The 13,389-nt window shown below is 45.1% G+C and overlaps 1 protein-coding gene across 7 annotated transcripts in view; it reads right to left on the bottom strand.

Annotated features, from left to right (window-relative positions):
• Tenm4 (teneurin transmembrane protein 4) overlaps positions 1 to 13,389 on the bottom strand; it is a 702,050-nt gene that overhangs the window by 418,696 nt on the left and 269,965 nt on the right. The window contains exon 4 of one of the 7 annotated variants that reach the window (XM_031387408.1): positions 126 to 223. The exons of the other annotated variants lie outside the window; for them this stretch is intronic. The gene's annotated coding sequence lies outside the window, so the exon portion shown is untranslated. The remainder of the gene's footprint in view (positions 1 to 125; positions 224 to 13,389) is intronic. 7 annotated transcript variants of the gene reach the window in all.

Raw genomic sequence — 13,389 nt, 5'->3', positions numbered from 1 at the left:
TATTATAAAGTAAATGGAAATGAAGTTACCTATGAAAAAGGCATATTTAAAAGGCAGGGTGGGGGGAGCACCTGTAACATTAACTTAAGTCATGAATACTCTGAAGTGGAAAAAAAATGACTCACTTTTTAAAAAAAATCTTCTTAAAAGGTCTAAGAATAGTCCTTCAAATAATCCTTGAAGTACGCAATTTTAATTTGGACACATGGTAATTTCAGTCTACCTGTTGGAAAAGATAAGAAAGAAATCAGTCACTATTGATGAGGACTGCTCTTCTTACAAGTGTCAGAGAAGATTCTGGAATCTTAGGGCTGGTGCAGGAGTGAGTGTGAGGCGGTGGGAATGTGGGGAGGGGCACAGCATTACAGTAGCCCTAAGCTGAGGCTAGGTTTCACAATGAAGGTAGTAGTGCTTGGTTTGAGCAAGGACTCAATCAATCTATATGGAATGAATGAAGAAGGGTAGATGAATGAGGGTTATCATCAAACTGATACAGACAGCTGCCCTGTAGGCTTAACTCTTCAACTCTGTGGGAGAAACAAAATTTCTTGGCACTGAGCATATTATGAGAAATGGCACTGAAGCCATGTTTGTGGTGTAGTAATATGAACGAGGAATGCTGGGCCAGCTGTATCTATGACCAGAATTCTGGCTCTGCTGTTAGTATCAGCTCTAAGCTGACTGATTTATGACTACTGTTGTACTTAAATTGGATACATAGGCCATTCATTAATTTTTAGCCCTTTTCTTTTTCTAACATAAGCACTGAAGACCATAAATTTCCCTCTAAGTGTTGTCTTGGCTATATTCCACAACTTTTGATATTTAATATTTCCTTGATAGTTCATTTGTAACTATTTTATAATTTCTATTGTCATTTCTTTTTGACCCAAGAGTGAGTTAGTAGTGTGTTTGTAAAATCTCTCAATACAGTTTTAAAAGATACAAAATAGAAAATGTCTCATCTTCCTGCTATTGACTTTTAGCTTAATTGCATTGTGGTGAGAAAATGCGGTCTGTAGGATTTTGATTCCTTGAAATTTATTGGGAAATGTTTTATGGACTAAGATGTAGTCAACTTTTGTAAATGTTTCGTGTACGCTTAGAATATTAATGCATTTTCTGATATGATCTCTGGCCAGTTTCATGTTTGTTTCCCACCTTCCTTTCTTCCTCCTCCTTTCCTTCTTTCTACCTCCTATCCTCACCCTTATTTCTTGAGACAGGGCCTCATGTCGCCCAGGCTGGCTACAAAGTCACTATGTAGTTGGAGATGAACTTTAACACCTGGTTCTCCTGCTTCCCACCTCCAGAGTGCTAAGTGGGGATTGAACTTTGTGTACCCTAGGCAAGCACTCTAGCTATAGCCAGGCTTAGGCCAGTTTCTTTCAGTTCCGTCTACACTCCCATTTCTTTGCTGATGAAAGAGGTTGTGAGTAACCCATGGAGCTCCAAATTACACTTAGTTCTGGTGACAAAACCCAGACAGACAACAACATACCACAAAACCAAACCACAGAGAGTATAAGAGAAAGCAGCCAAGGTTGGGCTAACTTTTGCTTATTATAATATTAATGGCAGCATCTCATGCTCTCCAACCATTTTAAGTTTCTAAATAATAAGCACATTTGTCACTGGGTCTTAGCAAGTCTCTTTGAACAGAAGTTGTGGTGTCACTCAGAAAGGTAGCGGGTAGGACATTGCAAAGGAAGAAACTCCTGATGTATGTGCGTGTGCGTGTATGCATGCTCGCGCATGAGAGTGCATGTGCAGTTAGTTACTCTGCCCTGAGTACTGGAACCCGGATCCCCTCCTCTTTCCTCTGTCACTCCTTGCCCTGCTCAGAGACATCTTCTCCGCCACTGTCCTCGAGAACCACTCCCAGGATCACCTGCAGTGCCGCCCTCTTTTCTAACCTGCTTCATTCCAAGATTACATTCTGTCAAGATTTTAATATACAATCTCAGGAGGTAAATTCAGAGGCAATCTCCTTGGCAGATGTAATTCTGGAACAGGGCTGGGGTTAGGTAGTGGGCGGTGAGCAGAGCAGCACTGAGCTGACAGAGTTCCAGGACTCTTCCTCTAGCACACGCCCTTCCCATGACCTTGTCCCCTCCTCCACCGCATGCTCTTTTCTCCTCGGAGCTTAGCTGAAAGATCTGTCTGCATCTTTTTTTGTACACCTACGCTTGCTCTTCACGGATCACCGTGGTGTGGCTCTCATCGCTGAATGTTCTCATCAGGATCGTGATGAAGACACTGCAAAGGATGGGGTCATGGTGGCCTGTCTGACTCATCTGCACCAGGAACTGCCCATCCTTCTGGAAACTGTCCTGCCTCAGTATTTACACCACCAGCTTCCCCCACCTCTTTTGTCTTCTAAGAAGTCCCTTTGGGGTCTGAATTTGAATTTCTGTGATTTCACTAGAATCATTTCAAAAAGAACAATGACCCTAAACCACCATTTATTAAGTGCATACTAAGTTCATGCTGGTTAATGTGTTGAACACCATTTTATTTCCCTTCATTTGCACAATAGCTACCAGAGGTGGATGTTATTATTTATATTTCCCAGGTGAGAGAATGGAAGGACCACTCAGCTGAGGCGTGGGAGACTAGGAGCCAAACTCCTGTTTCATATCATCCAGAGCTTATGAGCCCCACTGTGGTCCTCACTCCTGCCAGCCTCCTAGCTCTTGGCCTCTGGGATTACTATCTCCTCATAATGTTACCCTGTCCTCCCTTCACATTGTCCTGCCTCCTCCCAGAAGGCCTCTGGTCTGAAAAACAACTTATTGGTCCAGGCCCTGTTCATATGTCTTTCCTCCATGCTCTTGCCAAGTCTGCTCAATGAAACTTCTCCCATCCCTCACTGTGAAAATTCTATATACCAAGCTACTTATTGGTCCTCTAAGAATTGCACAGACAGAGCTCACTGCTTTTTAGAAGTCTAAATAGAAGCAGCCAAACAAAGGGATTTGTTCTCAATGTTTCTTTTTTCTTGGTTTGCTTTCTTTCTTTGATTGTTGTTGTTTTTAATTTAAGTGTATTTATTTACTTTATGCGTATGGCTGTTTTGCCTGTATGTTACTACATGCATGTCTAGGACACATGGATATTAGAAGAAGGCATTGGGTCCTTTAGAACTGGAGTCACGGGTGGTTGTGTTACATGTGGGTGCTGAGATTTGAACCAGCGTCCTCTGGAAGAGCATCAAGTGATGATCCATCTCTCCAGCAACCCTAAAGATGTTTTTTCAAATGCTCACCCTTGGAAACACTATACCAGGCTAATGTTAGAATGGGAAGAATATTACTAGAAGTCATGGTGCTTGGGTAAGGGAGAAGTTCTCCTCAGAACTTGTGCATGGACGATATTCACATGATCTATCTACCCAGGACGGTTGCCAAGGTTACTAAACCAGGTCTTGTCAATTTCCTTACCCAATCACCACATTTTAGAATCCCATTTACACATCAAGCTGCACTCAAATGCCTCCTCATTCTTGAGAGATTCACCTTCTCTTTCTCTGAGAGGTGTAAATGAACCCACTTTCACTCCAGATCATCTTTGCTAGCTAAGTCACACTTGGCATTCCATCATCCATCATGAATGTCACAGTGCAAGAGGAGCTGCAGCATTCTCATTGCAGCCTCTGGGCTCAAAGGTGAAGTCAGTTCATTCCTGTTCCATTCAGAACCAAACCTAGGGCTTGGCACATAAATGTCAGTGACTGAAACAGGATGGCATTGGCATATAAAAATCACCAAATGCAGATCTCTGTGGATGAAAATAAAAATACTGGGTACTAAAGAAATTACCAAATCCATCCAAAGAGATAAGGAACCCAAAAGGGGGAGGATGTTTCCACTGGACATGAAATTTGTGCACCGTGGCTCACAAACATGTCAGTGAGGTAGTTTTTTTTTTTACGTGCTCCAGGTGAATTAAACATTGGAGACCTACATTCTGACACATACCAGTTTCCACAGTCAAAAGATCAGAGTTAGAACTTAGAAAGGGCTTCAGGCAGAGTCACTACAACCAGGGATCTGTAGAAGGGACCAGAAGGGCTTCTCCATGCACCTCTCCACTCCCAGACCAGCAAAAGAAGCCTCCAGGAAGCCAAGTGCCTTTGGTATCACTAAAAATAAACTCCCCAAACTTCATCTAGATATATTGCAGCTGCAATTTACAGCGTCTAGAACTTCACATGGTATAATTAGCAAATGGATTACAATGATTTATTTTTGGTTTCAAAGCTCAAATGAACACAACCTTCCAGTCGAATGGGAAAAGAAGAGGCTTGGAGCCAGCCACATTCCTCCAGCTCCCTTCCAAAGCCATAATTTCCATTCTGGCAGGCATCCATCTACTGATGTCCAGTAGCCATGCCATGAGAGGGGACAGGAACTCTGGGTTCTGGTGTCCCTAGGAAGTATGACTTTGGTGATAAAGCCTCTAACAGGGTCTAAGTTTTCTCTCCTAGTAACCAGGAAGGTGCCTTATTCACCCTGTTTACATTCAGGGAAACCCAAAGCATTCGCTATGGAAGAAAGAAGAGCCACGAGCCTTAAATTGATCTACAAGCATTAGCATTACTAAGCCAAACACAGCAGAGACTAATCTCACGGAGGGATTCCCTCTACAAATACTAGATGCATTTTCAGGATAGCTTCCCTCAGCTGCCTTGGCATAGGGAGTAGCCTACTGGGCTCCTGTTGAGAGTCTCAGTGGAGCATGGTACTGAGACAAGTTGGTACTGAGGAAGACAGGCCTGGCCAGCCTGGGAGCAGAATTGTGTTTGCATTTTCCTTTCTTATATGTGCCCGGAATAACGACCCCTCCAAGTACTTTTTATAAAATGGCCATAATGTGTAACTACCTCAGAAGACTGCTCTGGGGATGAAGCGAGAAGTGTGTGAAAGAAGGTTTTTTGTTTTTTGTTTTGTTTTGTTTTGTTTTTTCAAGACAGGGTTTCTCTGTGTCTGTCCTAGAACTCACTCTGTAGACCAGGCTGGCCTCGAATTCAGAAATCCACCTGCCTCTGCCTCCCAAGTGCTGGGATTAAAGGCATGTGCCACCACTGCCCGGCTTTGAAAGAAGTTTTAATAAATAAATAGTAGAGATTTCTGTTAAATAAATTCTAAAACCATTTTTTCTTTTGTATGCTTGTGTGTGCATGTTTGCACATGTGTAGTTGCTCACGTGTGAGGTCCATGTTAGGTACTGTTCTCTAACTTCAGAGAGGCCAGCCAGCAAGCCCCAGGGATCCTCTTGCCCCTGCCTCTGGAGCGCCAGGATCACAGTCATACACCACCTCATTTATGTAGATGCTGGGGATCCACACTCAGGTCCTCATGAACAGCAAGCAGATTACTGACTGAGCAAACTCCCAGTCTCCCAATGTATCTCCTTCTGCCAAAGACCTTATCTGACCAAGGCCCTATGGAATGTGTCAGGGCTAAAGACAGGGCAGCAGAAAGCCTGGAAGGTTATCTTCTCTAGTTCTCTGCATGGTGCCTAGGCAGAGACAGGTCTCCCAGCTGAGCCATCTGCAGCTAAGAGAGAGGACTGGGTTTCAGGTCAAAGCATTAACAACTTGCCTGCCACTCTAAGCACTGCCCACTTAAACAAGTCAAATCCCACAAACCACTGACACAGGAGGTGAAATGAGGGGACCAGGGATTATTTTATGGACGAAAAGAGTACTTCTCATTGTGTAGGGAGGAAGGCAGTATATACCCAGCACCCACCCGCTGCCAGGCACAGGACTAACACTTTTACATTGTCCTCATGTGCAAACTCCCTACCTGCCACAGTGCTTTGTCACCCATCCTGGGCATGTGCACCGAGAATCTGTTTGTATCTCTTGACTCTCTCAACGATCCTGGTTTTCACTTGCCTCTCCTCACAGACAGGCTCCAGTAAGCTGAGAGAACTTCAGCGCCATGGTCTGTCATCTCCAGACCTGCCTGAGTCTCCTGACAACTTTCATAGCCAACAATGGTGGGTTTAAAGAGCTTTGGACAATGAGAAGAACTGGAAAGATTGAATTCTGTGTTCAAGATGGCTCATGAGCATCTCTCCTTCTACCACTCACCCCACGGCTCCATCCAAGACACAAAGGCCACCCTCTTGAGAGCGGCACTCACCCCTCTCTCTACTCTCTCAGCCTCACTTAGACTGAGTGCCTGGGGAAGCCTCATTCTGCACACACACCAGAATGACCATCCTCTCACCTCTCTCCTTCAGAGCCCCGTAATCACATCCAGATCTCACTGGCTAGATAATAGTTTTATCACTGAGGACTGTATCCAGGGCCTCCTAAGCAAGCACTTTATCCTGGTACTTTCCAGCCGATTTAACTTTTTATTTTGAAATAAGGTCTTCTAACTTGGCCAGGCTGCTCTCAAATTCACATTTTTGTCCAGCTTCCCATTCTGGGGAATTTTAGGCCTGTGTTGTCAGAAGGATCTAGAAGAGATTCTATGACCAAGGTCTACGTCCTGACTTGAATGACAGTCCTTTGAGCAGACACAATCATGTCTATCCTCATCAGCATCTGTTTTGTTGATGTCTCTATAGCAACACATGCACCTAGTAGGTCCTTAATAAAATCTTACCAAGGACATTGCTATGTACGTCGAGTCCTTTTTTTCCTGAAGGTGGTTTGGCTTGACCCTCCCTCCTCTGGCCTCCCCTGAACGTGGTGCCTTTCCAGCCTTATTTACTCCTGTGACTTAACCATTATCCAAGAGGGTAGCTTGTCTTTCCTGCAGACCATAGCAGCTCAGAGAGGAGAGCCAAGGAGATCCATGAAAGGGAAGACCTGAGTCTGGACTCTTGGAAAGGGACACACAGCAGGCAGAGACCTCACAGCCTATTTCTGGAGGCAAGTTTCCAGCCTTGAGTTCTGGCTTCATGGGCATAAAAATGCCTTTCTTTTTCTTCCTTTCCTTTCTTTCCCCCCTTTGGCGTGAAATAAATGGTTAGCCATTAAGATGTAAAATGCAGCTGTCACAGTTCATAGAACAACAGACAGGTTAATATGGGTTCTTAAGAATGTCATTTCCTCGTATTAACCCCAGAGCAATGGCGACCTATCAAGATGCACTGTGGAGGGCTCCGGAAGCTGGCTGCATTTCTACTTTAATAATATTTGATGTTTAAATAACATTTGATGCTTGTTTTCCAGTAGAGTCAGATACTCTGCTTTTTTCCTTCTCCTTCCCTCCCTCCCTTCCTCCCCCGCCTTCCTTCCTTCTCTTCTTCTCCCCCACCCCTTCTCATTCCTACTCTGAGTATATTGGTTTTGGGTTTTTCCCATTCACATGCATATGTGGGTTACATTGGAATTTTTTCTTTGCCTCTAAAACCTTCTGATCCCAGAGTCCTCTTCTCTTTTTTATTCCTTATCTCTCTGCATCTCCCAGGCCACCCATCCTACTGGCTTGCCACTTGTCATAGAACTAACGTAACTTTGAGAAAGTTTCAGGTCCCTCCCTGCAAGGGGTGAGATTTTTTTTTTTTTTCTCATGAGAGGTGATAGCAGTCATGGCAGGCCATTTCCAGCAGAAGTGAAGAGTCAATGTGCTCAGAAGGAACGCCTAGTGGTCATCCCTGCACTATGCAGGCCTGAGGGCTTGGATTAGCACTAAGACTCTACCCGGCTGGCAGTCTGAGGAAGTGACATTTGGGCCTGTCCTGCCCATCATACTACTTTGGCTCCAGGATTCGCTGGTATCCTAGGATCATCCATGGAATAATCCTATGTGTCAAAGGGCTATTTGTGGGATGCCCACTAGAATTTAGCTTCACTCTGGCTTTGTTGAGCTGTGCATAATGTACATTTCATAAGAAGTCTTTGAGAGACAAGGGTAAAATCTTCCATCATCGAAACTGCTTTCAGTTCCTCCAATGGGCAATGTTTTCAGACTCTAGTACTCTATGTGCATGGTCTTCCTTAAGCTCTGATCCTTCTGGCTTCCCTTCATTTTCCTTGTTTTTCTTTTAAACCTTCGTTCAACAAGTGTGCAAAGTTGTTACCCAGCAGTATGTTTTATGTCTACAGCTATGGTGACTAAGTTGACCTAGAATTTTCCTTTTGGAAGTCCTAGCCCTCAGCTCCTAGGTACACAAGCTCTTAATCCGCAGCAGACTTCTGGTTCTCACCATTTTGGTCCTCAGCATCCTTGTCCGAGAAATTTTGTCCTCACAGACCTTGGCTTCTTGGTCTTCATTCAGCCTTCTGGTTCTTAGCATCTTGCTTTTCAGCATCCTGGACATCAGCCATTTACTTGGTATAGATGGCCACCAGCTCTCAAAGATTCTGCTCATGTTGTGAGCCTGCCTGGAAGGCACTCTCTATTATTGTCTTAGGTCTATTATCCACTCCTGAGGCCTTTCTCATGAGCCTCTGTCACCTCCATATTTTTCTTCTGATCTATCTTCACTAGAATCCATAGCAATTGTCTTTTTCTGCTATAATCACATAACACTGTCCTGTATTTGTGGGTTCTATGTTTTAGATCCATTATTCTGAACTATACAAGGCCAGAGACTGCTTTTCTATCACTGCATCCCAGCAGTGAGCAAGCCAACAAGTACTTGAGGTATTTTGAACTTAATTGGACCACTGTCACATTTCTAACCAGTGTCCTCTTACCAGCCCAGTCTGTAAGGAAGAGCCGAATCATCCTTCTCCTGCCCTTTATTTTTCCAGCAATGCACAAACTGATCTGTTCCATAGCCTCCTCTGCCCCCAGAATTTGTTCTTGGCTCACACAGGCTCTATGAGCCCAGCACCTGCATCCTCAATGTCTACTTAATGCTGTGGATTATCTGAGGATATGCTGGTAAGCGTGGATACAGGATTCACCTTTGTATCATTTTCACAAATAAGATGCCTGCTGGCACTGTATCCGACAATTTTGGTTCTTCAATGAGGGCACAATGATTTCTTTCCTCAAAGTTTGTCAGACCACGAGACACTGCAGAAACAGGCAAGGTCTTGTCTTGGCATAAGACCACTGGGGTTGAGCCTCAGCACTGACATGCCAATTCTAAGGCCTTGGTGACTTTTTATTTCCTGCTAGGAGTCTCCAGGTCCTCATCTGGACATTAGCATGGACCACACCACCTTTCTGCTGTTGCTACAAAGATTAACTTCAGAGGATATAAGACTCTTGGGATATGGAATGTAACACTAGATTCTCAGTGAGAAGTGACTCTTGGGCTTCTTGCATGAATGGGGAAGGCTAATAGAGTAAGAAAATCATACCTTCTTATGGCTTATAAATCTGAAATTGATATTATGCACAATATCCCAGTGAATTCTCTAGCAATGTATTATGACATACCTTACAGAGAAAATAATTGAGGTTCAGAGACATTGAATAATTTGTCAAAGAACACAAAACCAGAGAAAGGCAGACAGGTTGTTCTGGACTAGGTAACTCTGCCTTAAAATTTGGAGTCTTTAGGAGCTCCTGGCCACAAAATGGCACATTTACACATTTACATGGGTCTTCAATTAATGGAGAAGTACTTAAGTTCGATGGTTATCTCTAGCATGGCTAAAGTCCCTCTAAAATACCAGTATAGTTAAGGTGGTTTATACTTACTGCATAGCCACTGTCCCATTTATCTTCCTGGAGGTGAAGCTGAGGTAGGGGGAGTGGAATGGACACCTGTCACTTCTGGGCCCACAGAACCAGCACCCCCATTCTGCTCATCCTCCACACCTTAGTTTGCTTTCTATGGCTGGGATAAACACCATGACTGAAAACAACTTAGCGAGGAAAAGGTTTATTTCAGCTTACAGGTTATAGGTAATCATGGAGGAAAGTTGGGGCAGGACCTGGAGGTGGGAACTGAAGTAGATGTCACAGAGGAATGCTGCCCATGAGCTTGCTCCCATAGCTTGCTCAGCCTGTTTTCTTATACCACCTAGAACCACCTGTCCATGAATGACACCATCTAGAGTAGACTAAACCCTTCTACATCAATCATTAATCAGTGAAACATTCTACAGAGTTGACTCCATGCAACCTGATGGAAGTGTTTTGTCAGTTGAGGAGCCCTCTTCCCAGATGATTCTAGCTTGTGTCAAATTGATAAAACAAAACTCCTAGCCAGTGACCTTGGAAGCCAGGACTGCTAGGCTAAAGAATGACTAGGAAGGGGTGGGACATGACCTTCTTGTGTGACAAAAATAAGGCATGGATCTTTGTGTGTCAGCTAAACCAAATTTAGAACCCTCTCTCACTGTATCTCTCCCTAGCCCCTAGCCTGCCTACTGATTCTAAGTTCAAACCATGGGCAGAATATCAGATGTGGAGAAAACAACAGTTTGGGCCCACAGGGCCTTCCTTGATCTCATCCTGGGCAGGAGGCAGCATCACCTCCACTTAGACAAGGAACTGAAATAAGAAAGGACTAAATACTTTCTCCATTACCACATAGCTACTGTCTCCAAGCTCGACTTCCCTTGGTTTCTAGGATGCTGCTCGTCCTTTGTCTCCCCATCTGTGACAGGGGAGGAGATGGACCCTTTCACCAGTCCTCTCAGTACGGAGAAGCTAAGGGTATCTACACTCCTCGCCTGTCCCAGTTGGCAAGAAGGATGATAGAACTGCACGTTTGCTTACTCAGTCTCTCATTGCTTACGTCATTGTACACACTATTGCTCACGTCATTGTTTACACTATTGTTCCACCCCTTCATTCAACCAGCTATTCATTTATTCACTTTTATTCATTCATTCATTGTTCCATCCTTTCATTCATATTCATTTCTCCACATTTCAGCACCATATATTTACTCATTTATTCACTGACTGGCTCTTTGATACATTAATTCACTTTTTCATTCATTGATTCCCCTTGCTTACCCTTTTTTTTTATCTACTCATTTGATGAACGCATTGGCTCTTTTCAGTCACATCCCCTTCTTTCCCTCCCATTCCTGATAGACCCAGTCATTCACTCCCTGCCTGCCCCTTTCTCCTCCCTCTCTGCTCTTCGGCACAGCACAGTATCCTACCAGGAAGCTGAACCTCCCTTGGCTAGGTCCATTAGCCCTCCCTTCCAGAACATTCTCTTCCATTTGAACATCAGCTTGCTGAGCTGTACAGGCATGTCTCCTGGTGTGCAGGGGACATGCTTTCCACTCAGGAACAGATGTTCCTGTAATTACTGTTTTGACTTTCACCCCCTAATGCCAGAACATTCTTTCCACAAACCCCTGCAGCACACAGGAAAGCAAGCAGGCAGCCTGGGCAGGGAGCTCGGTGCCTGGGGGTGCAGATTCCATGGCCTGGCGTAGCACTGGCAGTCGGGCAGGGCATTTGGAAGACCTCTCTACTCCAGGATCTCTGGTCTCAGCTGACTTGGGACAGGCAAGCAAGATCTGAAAAATCAATATGAGGCCTCCTAGGAGGAGGGCTGATGGATGCCAGGCATGAGCAGCCTGGTGTCATTTTACCTTAGTGACAGGCCACAGAGTCAGAGAACATTTGCCGCCATGGAGGACAAGTGTATAATGGCAGAGGATGGAAGCAATACTTTCCTGGCTTCTTATCTGTGCTAGGTGTTTCTCATACTCTAAGACTATTATCCCTCATTGCTGTCGCCTCCTTCACTTTCCAGAGTTTTAGCTGATCTTGTGTCCTGTCAGCCAAAGACTACATTTCCCAGATTCCCTTGCTGAAAGATGCACCAACTAAGTCATGGCCCATGGGTGTGAGTTGAGCCTTTCAGTGTAACATCTCTGCCATGCCCTTGAAAAGAAGCTGAGCGTTCTCCATTTCCCTCCTCTCCACCTGCAACAGAGAGTGGCCCTCGGAGAGACTTACTGTCAAGCTGACTTTAGGGTTAAGGAAGTGTTCCAGGGCATGAAAGAAAAAGAGAGAGGTAACCCTGGTTCCTGGAGAAACCAGGGAGATAGAATTTGTCTCTTGGCTGAGATTTCAGGCATCATGCTTGGCCTCAGTGGGGTGCTAATAAAGCAGCAAGCCAGCAGGGACTACATGCTATAGAAAGAGGGTGTGCCTCTCCTTACATCCTGTTTCCTGGAGGAGAAACTTTCCTCAGAGGCACACGCTTGCTTCCTCTCCTCTCCTTATGCTCTCTTTTGAGTTCAGCATCCTCTAAAAACTCATCTTACCTCAGAACCCCAGAGTACAGTCACACAGTCTTTGACGATATAATTAGTGGTTTAAAATGAAGTCACAGCAGATTAGAGTGGACGCTACATCCAAGGAGAGCCTTTATGAAAAAGGAGCAGGCACTGGTCAGGGTTGGGGTGCTAGTTGAAGGTGTAGGAGGAGCTTAGATCAGCATGTATACAAGCAGAGCATGTCAAGGACTGTGGGCAGCAGCCAGAAGCGGAGCTAGAAAATGAGGAATCTCTGAGTAGAGTGTGTGGTGCAGGCGGGAGGAAGATGACCCACTTCACCCCAGGTGGCCTACAGAAAGCAAACTTTTCCTTTCTGCTATGGTTCAATGGGGTCTCGTGCCCCCACCCCCACCCCCACCCCCATCCCTGCTCTCCTCTTCAGAAGGTCAAAACGGCATAGGGACTGGTCCATGGTTGACTGTTGCATGTGGTGGCCAAAATTAAATTCTCAGTGCCTTGATTTGTTCATATGGAAAATGAGGGTAATAATAATCCCTTCCTTCCAGAGCTGTGCCATTTAAATTAGTTATTACTAGAGAGCACTTGGAGAGAACTAAACAAACCGTTGCCAGTGTCAAGGCTTGTCTAGTGCTGATGGTGCTGTATGAGTGTCTGCTTTCTCTAGTATCATCCTCCGCTTTCTGATTCTTCCACGTCTCTGCTAATGCTAGGGATGACTGGCATTGTTTTCATTATGTTCTGGCTTCCCCAGAGCCCCAGAACTTATCAACTCAAATCTTCATTAGCCTCCTTTTGCAAGTGAGGAAACAGTCTCAGGGATGAGCAGGGGGCCCCTGGTTACCCTTGGAGGCTTCACAGTCTCTTTCTGCACCAAGAGCTGAGCTACCAGACTCCCTAGTATGTGGAACTGGATGAGGTGATGGGCTGCAGCCTATAGGGAAGTCCCTGTCATTCCCAGTTAAGTCAGGCAAGCACTGTCCAGGTAGAGGACTTTGCATGGCTGAGGGCTGCAGGAAGCTCAGAGAAAAGATAGTACAAACAAGACCACTCTTCCTGGTGAGCTCCAGGACCTCACCCCTGGGTCAGGGCAGCTCAGTTTCTTGATTCCTCGGGGAGGCAGTCTGCTCCCGCTGTGCAGGGAGGTAAGAATCCCCCTCACCTTACTTGCACAGATGGGCTGAGAGAAAAATGTTGAAAGGGGAAGCAGGGAGGCCAAGAGAAGGAAGGGACAGGACTGAACCCTCTGGT

The sequence above is a fragment of the Mastomys coucha genome, unplaced genomic scaffold (assembly GCF_008632895.1).
Source record: "Mastomys coucha isolate ucsf_1 unplaced genomic scaffold, UCSF_Mcou_1 pScaffold21, whole genome shotgun sequence".
Lineage (NCBI taxonomy): Eukaryota > Metazoa > Chordata > Mammalia > Rodentia > Muridae > Mastomys > Mastomys coucha.
Note: the sequence above shows the minus strand (reverse complement) of the source record. Positions and strands in the feature narration are given on the sequence as shown.